General features: G+C 35.7%; 1 protein-coding gene across 1 annotated transcript in view; it reads right to left on the bottom strand.

Annotated features, from left to right (window-relative positions):
• The window catches only part of ajap1 (adherens junctions associated protein 1), a 46,087-nt gene that overhangs the window by 30,156 nt on the left and 1,674 nt on the right, over positions 1 to 14,257 (bottom strand). The gene's annotated exons all lie outside the window — the stretch shown is intronic.

The following is a 14,257-nucleotide window of genomic DNA, read 5'->3' as shown; positions in this document are numbered from 1 at the left end:
TCTGAACCGGTTAAAAGAACAGAAACCGGAAACAAACAAAATTTTGACAGGAACAGAACCAGAACCAGAAACGAAATCAAATTGTATAGTTCCTAACAGAAGATTTGAAATGGCCATTAACCGGTCAATAACGTTATTTTATTGTTCCATTTAATATTTGAAATTTGCTGTCAACCAATCACGAATTCCAGCAGTACGGCAGATGCAAATGTGACGCTGAAGCCAAGGAGTGAAATGGTTCGCTCAGCTGTGAACTCATCACAGGCAAGTCTCAATGGCAATGCACTGCCTTCAGGGCCGGATTAAGTCCAAATTGGCCCTGATTTCTCTGCATTGGTGCATGTGCATTTGACACTCAAGAGCCAGCATGCTTAGCCTTTCCTGCCCAACTGAGGACCGCAGCTCTTGATTATTCCCAACTTTGAGAAGCTCCGCTCACGGGGACATTGGACATCATCATGCACAGATAGATGCGCTAACCAATTTCGACATTTGGAAACGTCTGAGAAAGATTCAACAATGACAAAAGCTCGTACAAGCTCTGCTGATTCATTCACAGTCAACATGAGTTTGCATGAATGTAGCAAACTATCAGCTAATTTTGACTGATTAATAATCAATCAGTTTAAAAAGTCATTTATTTATTTTCAGTCAATTATCAAAATATTTAAAAAGGTTTGCTGAATGGTTAAAATATGCTACTTATATATATTTGTGTACATATATACTGTTTATATATAAATAAATTATATAAGTTTTTTTAGAGAAAAAAAAAAGATTTAATTCAAAAATAATTGAGACAAAAAATGTCTACAAACAATAGGCTATAATAAACACTGTAAACATAGCTAGGCTATTTTTATAATCATTTGGCATTCAAATACATCGCAAATATGGAAACATTTGATTTTGTGTTGAATGAGAGACCCAACGTTGGTTTCAGTTTAGTTTTAGCCTAAATTAATTAGTTTTGGTTTGTCTATAATATTGCTATAGCTTCTTATATTTGTAATTCTTGTTCTTTTCTAAATACTGTTAATAGAAAAGATCTGTTGTGGAGTGAGGGGAATTAAAACAAACTAGCGGAGCTTTTCAAATTTCCCGGAACCTGAACAGTTTTCATTAAACTCAAAATAATTCTTAGAATGAAATTTGGAGACCGACTTTCGGAAGCATATACAGAGTTACTTATTATCCAGTAACAATTATTCTATATTCTTTGCACTGTGACATTACTGACTAGGGATGTTAATTACGGTTATTTTTCCTAACCGACTGGATTGACGTTTTCAAAGCCTAAACTTTAGAGGATTTGTTTTGGAGGGAAACTAATAACTGTTTTTATAAAGTTTGTAAACATTTTGCTTTAGCCTACAGACATTTTAGCCTTCGTTATTTCAGAAAGTAATAAGGGCTAATAAAATGTGATGTGAGCCGCAACTTTTTTTTTTTTTTTAACAATGCAGCAAACATTTTTAAATATCTTAAAAATACTTCGATGTCTTTAGAGTGGTGATAGATTTTTTTTTTTTTTTTTAAGTAGCTTACATTTGGCCAAAATCTACATAGAGAAGATGATACTGTATTGACTGAGCGTTAGATCTCTATTTTTTCCTTTTACTTTTAAGTAAACAAAATGCTATACTTAATTATTATTATATTATTATTATTATTATTATTATTATTAGGCAAATATAGGCAAAGAATATTGTTGTTTCAAAATAACGTTATTAACTGGTATTTCTTTCACCTGAACAAGTATCGGAACGGTAATAATATCAGAGGAATGCATAACAGAAACGTTAACATATCGATTCTGCTCGGAGTGAACAGATTGATTTTTTTTTTTTTTTTTTTTTTTTTTCGTTTTCAAGCCCTGGGACTAATAAATGTAAAGTCATATGTACTTCTGTCTGACTGAAAGTAATTATTATTAAACCTTGCATAAAAGCATAAAATATAAGCAGAGAATGTTTCTCATTCCAAATATAGATTAATAAGTGAATATCAATACTAATTAGACTACACTGTAAAACATACCATCATTGAAAACAACTGCCCTCGTCTTTCATATATGGTTTATAAATGAACTGGAAGGATTTCACATTTCATATTTAGAGACTAGCAGTAATGAACAGGCTATGAATTGGTCTGTTAGCACATGAGCATATAAGAGCACTGCATCAGAATATGCTTCCTGCTGGATCACTGGGATGTAAAAGGCTGTTTCACAAGCTCTGATCTACATGTTATCGTGTGTGTGTGTGTGTGTGTGTGTGTGTGTGTGTTTCAACCACTGGAGAGCTCAGCTGTGTGTGTGTGTGTGTGTGTGTGTGTGTGTGAGTGTGTGTTGTGACTGTGGGGGAGATATCTCCAACAGCCTTGCACTGACATTTCATATCCCTGCCACAAAGATGACAGAACATGACTCCCTCTTCACACATACGCCCTCTCAACACAAATACACATACACACACACACAATGCCTCAGAGTGAGAGACAGAAAGACAACTAAAAGACAAAAGGCCTGTAATGATTATAAGATTTCAGAATGCCAATCTATGTGAGTGAAATTTCACAACTCTCACTAACACAGCAAAAATTAAATGCTATTGAAAAAATAAAATAAAAATAATAATAATAATAATAACAATCCATCATCTGTTGTTAAGAAATGAAATAAAATATAATATAAATTAAATTAAATGAAAAAGACACATTAAAAACACCAGGCAAATAAAGCTTAGTTGTAAAAAAATAAAATTACAGTTTATTAAATAAAATTTAAAATAATGCTAAATTTTTAATAAAATAAAGTACACAATTAAATAAAATATATGAATTAAATAATAGTATTAAATTAAATTAAAGTACAAAAAAATAAAATACACATGAATGAAAAATAAAATAAAATAAAAATTTATCTGGACAGCCTTACTAGTCTGCCTTAGAAATGGCCAGTGGAAAGCTATTCAGGGAGGATCTCCTAGTAATTATACAGATATAGAAGCATCAGAAGCAGGCTGGAGAGACATGACAGGGGTGTCTGCGTATGTGAGAGTGTGTAATGAGGCTTAGCCAAGGAAAAGGACAAATCCCTGCTCTCTCGTTGGGAGAGATGTGACGTCATTGCAAAGCCCTTCCATTAACTCACTATAGGAAAGATTTCACACATTAATCTGCTGACAGGTCTTAGGTAGAACTGCAAATCAGTGAGATTATCTTCACAGTTTTTCAAAAACATGCCTGAGCTCTTCAGTGTAACAGTGTTACAATGTCTCCAAACACAGATTTATAAATCAACAAAAAGGTGCAGTACCTGCAGAAGTAAAACATAAAGGTCCCAAAAGTCTCTGGTATTACAGTGAACATCTCCTTGAGTTGTTTCAGAGACATGCTAGACAGTTGAGTCTGTCTGGAGCTGAGACTCAAATCAAATGAGCAGCAGGCCTCTCTTCAGCACCTTGGACAGCGCCACAGCTTCTGACTGCAGTCACAACAGCACAACAGTGGGAAGAAATGTCAGGACAAGGCATGGGTGGGGAATCATCACAGTTCATAATGTCAATCGTAGCTCAGCAAAGATGGTAAAAGTAGAGAAACAGCTTATCTGAGACTTATTTTGAGCCTCTTCTCTCCTTTTTAAGTAAGTAAGTCTGAGGGTGCTGCAAAGTGTACCTTCAGTGTGACTTTCAAAACTTCGTAGTCACGGTCAACAACGTAAGACAGCAGATTATCTACATTACCCAACTAACCTACCACATTTTGTTACTGTACTTACATCTTATCATGATTTAGCCAAGTAAAATCTGTTCTTTGATCGACACAATTCAAATTAACCAATCAGAATTTGGGATTAGGGTTCTGAGGTTTGGCCTTTAACAAATTTCATCAGCTTATAAATTCAAGGTTAGGTTTAAGTTTTATGGTACACTACTAAGTAATCAAATGTTCTTTTCACCTTAAGTAGCTACTTACTTGATCTCACCCTAGAAAGGGACTTTAGTTTGGTTTCTGGTTTACTGTAAGTGAATGAGTGTTGCCTGCTAGCTGCTTCACAATAAAGCTTTCAAGAAACTTCACTCTCTCTGTTCCTCTGAACAAACAGCAAACTTCTACCTGAACTGTTCAGACCACCGCAACCTTCAAGAAGCAGCTGAAGAAAGTTCATATGTTAGCACACACATAAACAAATGAACTTTATGTAATAACAACTTTCTTTCTTTCTTTCTCTTCTTCTCTGCATTTCAGCTTGTGTACTAATCGAATCTTTCACTTCAAACTTGGTACTTGTAGACTGCAAATACTGATGCCACTTATGAAAACTTGTTTGTGGTGCTCCTTATATGCAAGTCATTTAGATAAAAGCAACTGCTAAATTAATAAAGTAATGCAATATAAAGTATAATGTACACTATTTATTGCACTTTGAATATAGCACTTATTTTAAAGGAGAACAAAACTTTGAAACCATCATAAGCCATCATGCGGTATTTTTACAGTGTGAGAGATTTCTGATCAGCATCATGGCTTGTGGCTCAAAAGAGTGTAAGTGTGAACAGAGAGGGTCAAGCAGCCCTCAAACCAGATCCTCCAAACGCTTAGCACTGTACACACATGCATACATGTGCCCAAACACACACACAAACACACTTCCAGTCCATTCAGTCCACCTTTCCCGGGTTGTGTAGCTACTCGAGTATCTCCCAGAGCAAGTCTCCATGCTGCTTTTCGCACACCTAAAATAGGACTCAACAGATACAAGAAACCTCTCATTTGCATTGCGATAGAAGAAGCTCATGAATAGCTCAGTGAGGGTACTTTTGCTTTCTCTCTGTCTTTCTCTCCCTCATGCATTTTCTGCTCCAGGGGCAACTCTACGTGATCAAACATGCCTATTCATTTGACTGGACGGAAGCACCTTAAATGCAAATCCAGAGAATTAGATACAAAGAAAGAAACAGAGAGACAATAACATCAACCGTTCCTCTCTTAATCTGACATGTATATTTGCTTTTTCCAAAAGCAGTCTGATGGAAAACAGATAAATGCTGACCTCCAATGCATTGGCCTCATCCCTCTCTTAAGAGTTTCAAGTTTGCTTTTAGTTATCACCCTTGGACTCAGGCAGAGTAAAGGATGGATTTTTTTAGTGCCTGACAGGAATAATACAGACAATGACATCTCCAAACAAAGTTGATGGGAAAAGACCTATAAAAAATAATGAAATAAATGTGGTTTTTGTGGATTTATCAGAAAATTGAATGGACAGCCCACATGTCCTTGCTTAGCCCGGATCACTGCGTACCTGTCTATATAACTGGCCTCTTTAATGCTCAGTGGCTCAGTGTAATTCTAAATGACAAGCATCAACGTTTGTATTATTTTAGTCCTGAAACCACAGGCTATATCTGCTCTATTAATAATCTATGCTTTTCAGCTCGGCTGCACTATGAGGTCGGCTCATGTACGCAGGCACGAGTGCGTGAGAGCAAGACAGGAAACACACTGTCTCACCTGCACAGGAGTCAGGACATCACCTGTAACCTGCCCAAGATGCCCACAGGCTTTTCTGAGGGTGGCCAAACAGCAAGCAGTGACAGAGCACCATCTAAAAGAATGGAAAATGCCTGCGCCACTTTATGAATAGGAATAAAAAGAACCTACATTACACCATTCATAAAGTTTTGGGGTTAGTAATTATTACATTTTATTATTTGATTTGATTATTTCTATTAAACGTTTATTTATCAAAGAATCCAAAAAAAAAAGACATTTCCACGAAGACATTAAGCATGTTTTCTACATTAATAATAATAATAATAATAATAATATAATATACAATATAATAGGGCAATATAATAATATTAATCGTTTTGCAGTCCTACAATACAATATATACAGTATATATATATATATATATATATATATATATTTATTTTTTTTGAAAAACACTTTGAAAAAATAATTGCTGAAAGTTCAACTTTGCCATAACTAGTATAAAAATGGCTATATCTACTGTCATAATATTTCATTACTGTTTTTACTGCATTTTAATCACAGAAATGCAGCCTTTGTGTGCATGAGATTTCATTTTTTATAAACATAAAAAAAAATTACCACCCCCAGTTTTACAAAAGTCCGCAAATCTACAAAGTAACTGTGCATTTATAGCTTTATGTAACTTTTTCTGTCTGTTTCTTTGTCTTTTATTGTACTAAAGAAACTACTTCTTTTGTTTCTTTGAATCAAATGCTGGTCAGGACTCCCGAATGTCACCCTAGAGAAAGAGAATAAGAGAGATAGCCAAAAAGGATTCGCAATAGATAAGAAACATTGGCTTGTTCTTTTCACTGCCTTTAATAAGAGTTTGTACCTTTAAGGCAGAGTGGCCCAGAATAATAATGGTTGGAGGAGACAGGTCAACACCACTGCACTTTAAAGCCTGAAGGTCGGTTCTGGCTCAAGCGTCTGAGCAAAACGCCTGTCCGGAGGAGCAAACAGCAGATTATGAGCAGTGCTGGACTCCATTTTCTTCTGCGCTGTCTGTGCACGCTCAAGCCAAGATTAATCCTGCCATTACACTTCATGAGGCTAACACTACACACATATGGAGCAGTGAAGACAAGGCACTAATTAAGCAACAGCGCAAGAGAGGGAGAAAGAGAGAGAGCTTCCCTAAGCAGATCTGTAAAACGAGATTACTAACATCAGATCAACAAGAAAACAGTGACACAAAAACCAATAAACATAAATGAAGCGGAGTGTATTTTGAGATGATGAATGTGTATGTGTATGTGTGTGTGTATGTGTATAATGTGCCCTTATGCCAATGTGATTTGATGGTCAAAGCAATTTATGACTTGGTATAGCCGAAAATTCATTAATACATAAATTACACACAGATGAAACAGCATGCAACTCAGAAAATAATCATGCACAATATTCACCCTCTGTGTTCTTATGTTACCCAGAATACTCTTCAGCTCTGACCCCCACACCAAAGCCCATTCACACCAGGAATGCTGATAAATAAACATTAACTGTATTAGCACACTAATTCAAAATAAAGTTCTGCTTATTCTAAACATGAAGCCGAGTTATTTGTCTGCTACTCTAACTCTTTAAAGCGGGATGGATTATAATGTAATCTGTAATCTGTAAACATTTTTATTTTTCATCAACTGGATAAAAAAAGCTTGTGAAGGTGATTTTAATGATATTGTTTCTCAGTGCCGTAATAGTTCTAATTGTGGCTTTTCATTTTAATGTTAATTATATATATATGTACATATATTTCTTTAATGTGGTACATTATTTCAGTAATAATATTTTTGTAAATAATGCTATATATAATATTATTAAAATAACCTCATGCTAGTAGATCTTAAGCCTTTTTTTTTGTAGCATAACAGAATCTGTCTTCTGATCTGATAGATAAATGATTCATGTTGGGTATGCTGTATTACATAACTGCAGGAAAATGGAGTAAATAAAACGGACTTCCATTCCAAAAACAGCAGAAATCATGATGCACAACGCAACGTCATACTGCATCCATGCATACAGCTCAAAGCCTCAGATATCAAGGTATTGAACTCATTTTTCAGGAAGGATGGCTTTCTGGAATGTTCCCTGTCCCTGTGTCTGGCAAACTCTCAGGAATGTGGTTAGTGTTACCCACTCACAGCCAACTGCTGATCAAAATGTGAGCTCTGTGAATAAATACCACCGTCTTCTTTTCTTAGAGAGAAAATATTTAGTTTTGCCCACATGAGGATGTTCAAATCTTCCTCATATTGAAGTCTTCAGTAGAAAATTAATTGGTTAACTAAGCATAAAGCCGGATTGATGAAATCATATTTCAGCAGAAAGGTCCTTATTGAAGGCAATTATGGGACAGTGTGGAGAGGGCCGTGGGGGGCTGGAACCTTCACTGAAGCTGAATCTTGCCTGAAATGCTGTCTAGTTTCAAGGTCACAACTCAAGTCTCAAAGTTTCAAAGGGGTGAGATTCATTACAACATTTAGGACCTTTTAAAGGTTCTGAGTATGGAAAATCAGTAAGTGCTGGATCAAAGCAAGTCAAACTCCGACTCACCCCCTGAGCTGGCTATTTTTACCTCAAAAGTGTCCATCAGACGACTCTGCATGCTTCTTGGCCAGCCTCTGGGCCAGACTCATCTATTTTCTCTCCATCACACTCCACTACTACTGCTATCTGCCAAACGCTATACCACTTTGTCATTACTGTTCATGTCCAATCAAATGTGATGTCAATCATATCTCCACAGGCACATCATAAGCTTCAACACAAGTTCTCTCAATTCATTTTGACTTGCCAGTTCTGATTGAGTTTCAGCACAGTGTTTACTTTCACTGTATTGCAAAAGTACTACTGTTTATAATGTTGATAATGTAAAAATTTTTCTTAACAATATCTTATTTATCCTTCATTTTTTTAAACATTCTATTCATCAGATAATTACAAAATTATGCACCATGGTTTCGACAAAAATATAAAGCAGTAAAAATGTCTTCAATGCTGATAATAATGAGAACCATTATGAATAATTAAGCATCAAATCAGCATATTTAAATGTATTTCTGAAGGATCATGTGATACTGAAGACAAAGGGTATGGCTGCTGAAAATCCTGCTTTGCTATTACAGGTATAAGTTACATTTAAAAATATATTAAAATACAAACAAAACAAAAGAAAAATCAATTGTTAATATATTTTACAATATAACTATATTTACTGTATTTTTTATTTAAAAAATGCAGCTTTGGTGTATAAGAGACAAATAAAAAAAAAACATAAAAATGATAATGATTATATCATATAATATACAGTATACTACTAATTAGTATATATATAATGGTATACACTACTAAATATATATATTTCCCTTAACATCAGTATAATCAAGCTTATGATATATACTTCTATTATGGTAGTAAATACAAAGGTATGTTTTCCACAAACACCAGCATAATCAACATTTCATTTACGCACCATTAACCTATCCCAAAAAATAAATAAATAAAATCATGGATCTCTTTCGATGTGGTTCTTACAGTAAATTTCACCCAAGCCATGGCAGAGTGCATTTATCCAGCCAGATTTCCCTCTGTTTGCTATGTGTTCAATGTGAAAGGATGGCTTTATTGGTATATCCATACCCTCTGCGTGCAAAGTCTCTTAAAGTGAATGGCTATGCAAACAACTCTGCGTACCAGCTGATATGGACTCATAGGATTCACTGGTGCACAGAGCGCTGCAAATTCTATCTGTTCTGTTAGTTCCTGTACCAACAGAGGCCCATGTTTGGAGTAATATAATATATTGCATTTCAGCACAAATTAATGCCTCGTCACGCTAAATAAACGATCCCTGCTTGACCTCAATAAGTCAGTGTATGTAAAGCATCCAGTTAGCTTCCAGAACTCTACATGGCAGTTTATGTGTCCCTGGTGTCCATATTGCTGTCATGCATAGTTAGCAATTACACTGTCCAATTACATTTCTAAACTATCTGAGACTTGTAATTAGCATGTAAGCTAAAGTTCCCCTGTCTGCTTGCTCTGATGCGGTGTTATGGGAACTCGAGCGCAAGTCATTATCACAGGCAAAAACACGGACCAGAAACTCAACTCAAAGACTATGGGTCTGGGGACAAAGTTTTAACTTACTCAAACTAGGACTGGGTGACAGAAAGAAATCACAAATTTGTGATGATTTAATCAAATAAATTTGAAAAAAAAGCCAAAATAGTAGTCTGTTACTGCTTGTAACATAAACTTTAGTAATAAAAATCATGTTAATTTGTTTAATTTTGCTGAATCTTAAACCCATTATTTGTATTATCAATCAAAACAATGATCACTGGAGACTGAGATTTTTCATATATACATATATTTTAGTAAATTCAAAGAATGTAGTTAAACACTGATGTTGTAAATACTGTTTAAAATTGATTAAATAGCATTCTTTCTAGTGTTAATGTGGTAAAAATTGTATTCGCATTAAACATTTTGAATTTATTTGGCAACAATAGCTGTTTTGGACAAAATGACACCTAATAAATAAACAGTGGTATATCAAGTTTCTGAGCCATTCCAGTTAGCTGCCACCTCTGCTGCTAGCAGATTCACAAGAGCAGATTAGTGGGAAAATTATGACATAATTTGATCGTAATAAATTTAATGGTTTTCTTTCCTCTTGAGTGGATGAATAATGGACTGATGCCACCAGCATCTCCCCCAGGACAGCTGTTTGGCTGAATTGTGAAATGTCATATTTCTACATTCTGTTTACTCCCATTAAATCCAAAATGCCAAGACAATGCTCAGATCAGATCCAACAAATATTACAGCGAGTGCCAAACAGCAACCTGAGGAATGATCCAAATTTTAATCCAATAATTATGCTGATTGGCAGAATGAAGCCATCGAGCGGATTAAATTGGTTGAAATGGAGATCGCCTCTCAAATAAATGTGAAGAATAAGTGGAACTGTGCAATAAACTGATTTTTTAAGGCTTATAAATTGATTTGTGAAAGATATGAAGATTTGTTCAGAATCTAAACACATTTCGTATTCAATAGTAAAGACTAGAATATTTTCAGATGCAATTTTATGGTTTGTCAAACAAATGTTCTGGTGAAAATGAACGTTAATGCCCCCACTTAGTCATTTATACACAAATGATCCAGTAAAAACATCCAATCCCTCATCAGGGTTCAGTTGAGCCAGGGTAAACTGGTTTAAACTGCCTTTGAAATAAACAAGAAACTGTTTGCTGTCCTTTTCGTAAAGGACAATAATAGACTGTGTCCAATGCTGGAAGACTTATATACATGTGTGTGTGTGTTATAGTAGGTCAAGTAAGTACAGTCAAGTGGGACTTTATCACAGTAAACAACAACAAAAAAGTAAACACACACACACCAACCGACTCTTTAGCTGTGTCTAATACAGAACATTGCTCGGAGGAGAGGATCAGCTGTTATTATGGATGAAAAGATCTGTATTGCATCTGTACAGCAGGGATCTTCCAAACTAAAAGTTTGCAGATAACAGAGCCTCAACAGCCACAGGCATTTAAAGACTCATTACTAAAATCCCTCAGCACAACCGTGTACACGACCCACAGGCTCAATAAAGCATGCGCGCGTGCAGTACATGCAAGCTTAAACAACAGAAACCACGCTTCTTCTTTACTAAATGTGCAGTTTTATTAGTTAGAGGCATTCACTTCCTCTCGGGCAAAGCTAGACGTCCTGGGGTGCGTTTCCCAAAACCATAGTTGCTAACCTGTAAGGAACATGGTTGGCAATGGGAAATTGCATTGCAACCAACAAAATTGCTTACTTAGTTTAATTGCAAACTTAGTTAGCAACTATGGTTTAGGGAAACGCACCCCTGGATGTTTGGAGAAATCCTCAGAGTCCTTTTAAACTCATATAAAAGTGTTTACTGTACATTTTCAAAACGTGTGTTGGAAAAAAAAAGGAGAGGGAGAGAGACATGGCCCTGGAGGGCTAGCAGACACTGTTGGTCTTGTGGCATGACGGATAAATTTGAGGCTTTATAGAAGCGGTATTGATTGAACAAAGGTGCTACATGAGCGAGTGTGTGTGTGTGTGTGTGTGAGGTTCAGGTGTGCCCCTTCTGCCCTGACAGACAGGCAGTGCTGAGGGGTACAGGGCACTCGGCTGCCATGGTGACTCAACTTGGACAAGTAACACTGACTGTGAACTCTTAAAAATATAGGTTCTAAAATGGGGTTCATTCAGTGATTTCATAGAACATCCATTTAGGGTTCCACAAAGAACCTTTAGTGAACACAAAGAAGCATTTTTGCTTAGAGTAAAGAACATTTTAATAATCTGAAGAGCCTTTTTCACTAGAACATTTTGTGCAATGGATGTGAAAGGTTCTTAAATGAATTGTACATCCCTGCATCTTGAACATTAAAATTTTGCTGATATGCAAAAAAGTTGTAATATCACCTAATTTAATTATGTTGGTTAATTTAAATTATATATTAGCTTTAATGCACATATTTTGTAAAAAGGTAAGTGAAAAACAGGCACCATTTTTTTAATCATAGCCCCAAAATTAGTAAGAAACAAGCATTGGATTTCATTCTGCAAATATGATGCAGAGAATATGAGAGCCTGTATGTTAAATGCATATAACTTTTTCAGGATGCTATATAATATTTAACTTAACTCCGATCAAGACTTTGATGAAACTCTTTGAATGTACGTATGCTAATACAGACAATTCCCCCTATGAAAAGGCAAAAGTTACATAACCAGAGTTTGTTAAGTCCTACTTTTTAAACATGGTGTTTCACTTCTATTTATTTATGCCTTCAATGTAGTCAGATCCTCAGAAAGACTATCCCTGGTTGAAATCTTAGAACTTTTTTGTTCAGACTCAATTTTTTGAGGCCTTTTTCTGGATTTTAAAAACTCTTCTGATTAAGATACTTCAGCTTTACTGACATGTGTGCCATTAGCTGTGGTATAGAGTTGTTTCTGGCTTATTTATCCCTTGAAGATGTTGTTACACAACAGTTTAAGTGGGGGTGTGCGCAATCAAATCGTCCTGTCATTATATCAGACCATCAAGAGTGTCAAATGGAGAGTAGAAGCACTCCTCGCACTAACCAGGCATGCATTACTGTGCGAGCGAGCTTACATCCGGCAAGAAAAAAGTGGTATAAAAATGACAGAAGTGTCTTGCTATTACACGCTACAGTGTACATGGTAATAAGATAGTTGTGTGCTGCCATTTAAGACATCGACGGCTGTACAGTGTGCACTTACAGAACCTCATCTGACAGGGAGAAGAAGAAAATGTAAAAAAAAAATTATCAAATTAAGTCATTTAAACATTTAAAAAAAAAAAAAGATATATATATATATATATATATATATATATATATAATAAATTTACCCAACGGCTTGTGTAAAAGCAGAGACGAGCTAATTCTTTCCAGTGACAGAGCCCGTAATGAACCAGCTGCTGTTCAGGTCAGCACACGGGCTGATATTCCCCATATTCCCATATCTCTGTTTACTCTCCTAACGGCTTCCAGGTCAGTGAACTGGACACTGAGATACATGCCCAGTCTTTGGCATATGAGGACCCATTCGCCAGGCTGTTTTAAATACGAGAGCATCAGCATAATTTTGCAAGGTACACAGGAGAATCAAGGCTCTCGAGAGAACATTGGAGCTATGAGAGGATGAATAACCTTGATGTGAAGATATTAAAGTAGTTGATGGAGCAATTAAGAGATGCAGCTAATGATCTTCATCAAAGCTATTCAGCCTACACGCAATACTGAGGAATGGGAGATTCCCCGCTGTCTCTTAACTTGGCAGCCGATCCACCTTAGACCTTGCTGGAGTGCAACAAAGCATGTACGTGCCTTATTGCCACTGTGTAATGTAAAACCAAAAAAATTAAAAATGAAGAAAGAATGAAGATATATATATAAGGCATGGGGAGGCTAAATTTATAGTACTTAGTTGTGTTTTTAGCAGCAGCTCATCTAGATGTGAAAAAATTCCTCTGGTTTACCAGCAATTTCATACTTAATTTTCTCCTTATCTAACACACTGCTAAACTCCAATTGCCATTGCTCACAGTTTTGCGCAAATGTTTTGTTCCCTACCGTATTAAATTCTATATTACCTGAACTTTTTTTCTTATTGATGCTTTAAATGAAAGCAGCACAGAGAAAATCCATTAAAAACGAGGTAAGATACATTTCTAAGTTACATTAGTCTCAGAACATAAAACGATGAGGATCTTCCATGAATTTTTGAGTAAGCCTAACTTACCAAGCTTACTGCATATAGTTGGACACCCAGTTTCATACTATAGTCTGACCAACCAGCAGTTAGTCAAGGGGTAATCAGGCTTTTTTTTGCAACTGATATTAGACCAATCCATGTTTGACTTTGAGAAAAAAAAATTCTTGACTATGTAAATTTCTTGACTAATTAACTTGACTATAAGACTACTCTCATCCAGCCACTGGACCATATGACATGGCTCTATAAAGTAATAAAATAAAAAAAAGTCGAAGCAGATCATGCAAGAACACCTTCTAAAGAACCTGTGAATGGAAGATGTTGCAGCATCCTACATCAGGTAAAGAATGAACAATGATGCTCGCCTGGCTCCATCATCATTCCCATCTTTAACATGCCACTTTAAATAACTGAACTT

The sequence above is a fragment of the Carassius gibelio genome, chromosome B8 (assembly GCF_023724105.1).
Source record: "Carassius gibelio isolate Cgi1373 ecotype wild population from Czech Republic chromosome B8, carGib1.2-hapl.c, whole genome shotgun sequence".
NCBI classification, from domain to species: Eukaryota; Metazoa; Chordata; class Actinopteri; order Cypriniformes; family Cyprinidae; genus Carassius; species Carassius gibelio.
The sequence above is the reverse complement of the archived record's forward strand: the minus strand, read 5'-3'. Positions and strand labels throughout refer to the sequence as shown.